This window comes from Alexandromys fortis, unplaced genomic scaffold (genome assembly GCF_014885135.2).
Source record: "Alexandromys fortis isolate MF-2015 unplaced genomic scaffold, M_Fortis_MF-2015_v1.1 scaffold_333, whole genome shotgun sequence".
Taxonomy (NCBI): Eukaryota; Metazoa; Chordata; class Mammalia; order Rodentia; family Cricetidae; genus Alexandromys; species Alexandromys fortis.
The window spans coordinates 271,945-275,697 of record NW_026068330.1 but is presented as its reverse complement, the minus strand read 5'-3'; the positions used below and the strand labels follow the sequence as shown (position 1 = coordinate 275,697).

Below are 3,753 nucleotides of genomic sequence, written 5' to 3'. Positions count from 1 at the left end.
TCTCTGTCATTTCTAGAGTTTTGGAATTCTTGTTTACTTAGGTATTATTATATCCTTCTGAAGTCTTTGATGGAGTTGAAGAATGAATAGTTATAGTTTTCCTTAATTATGATAAGAAATAAAATAGATATAAATATTGTAACTGTAATTCTTGCTTGATAACTGTTTTGCTATATGTAATTTTACTATGTTAAATGAAAGCCTTCCTTTTTGTTTAAACAGAAAAAGGGGAAATGATGTGGGAGTGATTTCTTACTAATAAAGAAACTGCCTAGGCCCATTTGATAGGACAACCCTTAGGTAGGCGGAGAAAGCAGAACAGGATGCTGGGAAAAAGAAGCTGAGTCAAGGAGTCGCCATGATTCTCCTGCTCCAGACAGACGCAGGTTAAGATCTTCTCTGGTAAGCCACCTCGTGGGCTACACAGAATATTAGAAATGGATTAGAACAATATGTAAGAGCTAACCAATAAGAAACTGGAACTAGCTGGGCCAGGCAGTGTTTGAAAGAATACAGTTTCCGTGTAATTATTTCTGGGCATAAGCCTGCCATGCGGACGGCCGGGTGCCAGGGACGCAGCCCTGCCACTCTTAATGCAACAGACCATAAAGTCCAGAGTTAACTCAACACCAGAGAGGTTATGTGACATTTAAGACTATGAAAAGATTTTTGTCTACCCAAATGTTAATATTTGGGCTTTACTGGTCGTATTCAAATTTCAGTTGATTAAAAGCTACTCCAAAAAAGTCCCACCTTTTTAGAATCCAGAGATTTGTATCATACTGCATAATTACAGTTTTCACTTTTTAGTACATCATTAAGGATGAAACATAGCAATATGGGTGGTTAGTGGTGAACATATTGCCAAGGCATGGTGTGCACTAGGGCATCCTAAATCAGCATCACTTTAATTACAGTTGTAAGTTTAAAAGGTCTGTAAGGCCCCCATGAAACTGTGTAACGTGACAGACAAGGGGATACTCAGGATAACTATTTCTTGAAAGTCTTCAAGCCAATATTCTCTGTCATTGCAGTCCAAGGGCAACTTCTTGCTTCTCAACGGTTTCTGACATGCTCAGGATGTGGTTTCAACACTATGTCTTGCACAGTAATAGACTGCAGAGTCTTCATACGCCAGCCTGCTGAGTTCCATATAGGCTGTGCTGGAGGATTTGCCTTGCCCTGGAGCTTCTGAGAATATTCAGTATTATCACTTATAGGATAAATCCTTCCAATCCGCTCCAGTCCCTGACCAGGCCTCTGCTTCACCCAGTTCATAGTATAGTCAGTAAAGGTGTAGCCTGAAGCTTTGCAGGACAGCTTTACTGAGAACCCTGGTTTCCCTAGCTCATCTTCAGACTGCAGCAGCTTGACCTGGGATTTGACACCTTCAGAGACAAAGACAGAGTAGGTTTCATTGTCACATCAGTCCTGTTCCTTATTGGGATTTTGAACTTTGAAAGGCTGTTACCTGTAGGTACTGTCATAAGGAAGAGAATGATCCAGCTCTAATTCATGGTGAGGATTTTGTGTGTTCAGTGACTGTGGAGAGAATACTGGCCTTATTGTCCAGGCCTGTAAACATCAGTGTATTTACAACAGTAGACTCTAGTAATTTGCATATTCATGAGCATAAAAAATGTTTAGAGAAGAACCTAGTCCAGGTAGAAAAGAAGGAGGTAGAATAGACATGGGTCAGTGAGCAGTATGTTGAGATTCATGTAATAATCCCTCTGAGGAAATGCATCTCATACACATTCCCTAAGTCATGGGCAAACCCTGTGGATGTAACATCAGGGCTTGTGTTTTCAATTGATTTATGTCCATAGGCATTTGCTCCACTTTGTAATAGGTATTTAGATGGATTACAAAAGGTGGCTGTGATTATGATGGTGGTGATGGAAAATTTCACAACCTGCTAATTATAAGATTTTACAACCTCCTTTCAACACTGATAATAATTTCCTTTACAGCAAGTTTAGACTTAAAACTGACTGAAATGACCAAAAGTAAATATTGTTATTTTTATTATTTTAAATATTGTTGTTAATATATTCAGAATTCAATGTTCATTGCAGCAATATCTACAATGACTAAATTATGAAAATAAACAACATGTCTGTCAACATGATTGTATCAAGAAGATATTGTTATATACATAACACAGTAGAAGCTTTTCATCTGGAAGGAATAAGGAACTTATATCACTATTAGGAAAATGGATGCAACTGGAGATAACCATATTAATTAAAACATCTCTGAAACACAGACATTATAACCCTCACACAGTGAATACAGTTAGTATTATCTATATACACATAAGTGTGTCGTTCACTAGTACATAGGGAACTCCAGAAACCGTCCAAAGAAAATGATTATATTTTACTCATCAGGTACCAAATGGCAATAAATGCCAAGCTTGGTTTGCGTCCTCATGAGTACCTCCCCATCTGTGTTATAATATTTTATTAAATATTAACCTGTCATTAGTGCTCATAACAGGGTATACATGACCACAGTTGTATTTGTGATCATTACAGGACAACTTATGGAATTCAGTTCTTGTATTCTACAATGTGGGCCCAAGGGATTGAACCGATATTGCTAAGCTTGCCAGTAGGGACCTTTACCTGTTGATATTTCATAATCTCTCATGCTGTTATTATGGCTGGCTGGATTTTTTCAGTGTTTGTTGGTAACTATAGCTGCTCTGACTTCATATGTACAATCACCATTTCAAGCCCTGAAGATAGTATTTCATGTCTATCCACCTTGTATTCTGAGTATTACATTCTTCCTAGTCCCTCTTTTGTGATGATCCCTGAGCTTTGAATAGGAGATTGATACAGATTTTTTTCCCCTGTGGTTGATTACACAGTCATGCATGCTCATCATTTTGCCCAATCATGAACTTCTGCATTAATCATTACACACACAGAGAAGCGTCTGTGATCAGGGATAAGAGCAGAATTACTCTATTGGCTATAAACATAAGTGTTTATGAGGCAGTTTCACAATATGACCATTAGCAATACAACTACAGTTACTAGGGCTATGTCATCCCTAGCGGTGGACTTCTGAACATGCTTACTGGGATAAATATTGCCTATGTCGCACCTCCCAAATACAATTAGAAAGCATATTGTCAATACATAAAAGACAGGCACTAGTGGGTATATCTCCCTGGAAGGCTGATATTTGGACTAGATGGTCTAGTACTGTGTATCATCATTGAAATACTTTATCTCACTGCAGGCTGTATGACATTGTCCTGCACTAGGAAACCTAGTCAGCAAGGAGAGTTGCCTGCTCAGTTTAAGGTTTGTTTCTCTAAGTTCTGCAACCAAATTCTTTACTTAACAGTGAAATGTGCATTAAAACAACTTCAGCGCTATATTTTTATCTCAATAAAAATGATCATAAGCAAGAAATAATTGCAACAAATGCAGGTGTGGATGCAGGAAGAGGGTAATTCTTACTCACCCAGAATGGGAGTATAAACTAGTGTAGTGATTTTGAAAATAAGTTTTGTATTTCCACTAAAAATTAATAAATAAGACTAGATTGAGTCCAAGGCATAAATTCTTTAAGCATGCTTTCAATAATGGCACATCTTTTAAATACACTAATACACCCATGTTCATTGCTTCTCGATTCACAGCAGCTGGGATATGGAATAAACCTTTATTTCAAACAAAGAATGAATACATAAAAAAAATGTGGAATGCAAACCAAAAAGCTATGTCTCGAAAA

At 37.6% G+C, this 3,753-nt stretch overlaps 1 pseudogene; it reads right to left on the bottom strand.

The window, feature by feature from the left end:
• Nucleotides 1–1,075: 1,075 nt before the first annotated feature.
• On the bottom strand, nucleotides 1,076–1,517 carry LOC126495211 (Ig heavy chain V region 3-like; annotated as a pseudogene).
• Nucleotides 1,518–3,753: the final 2,236 nt, after the last annotated feature.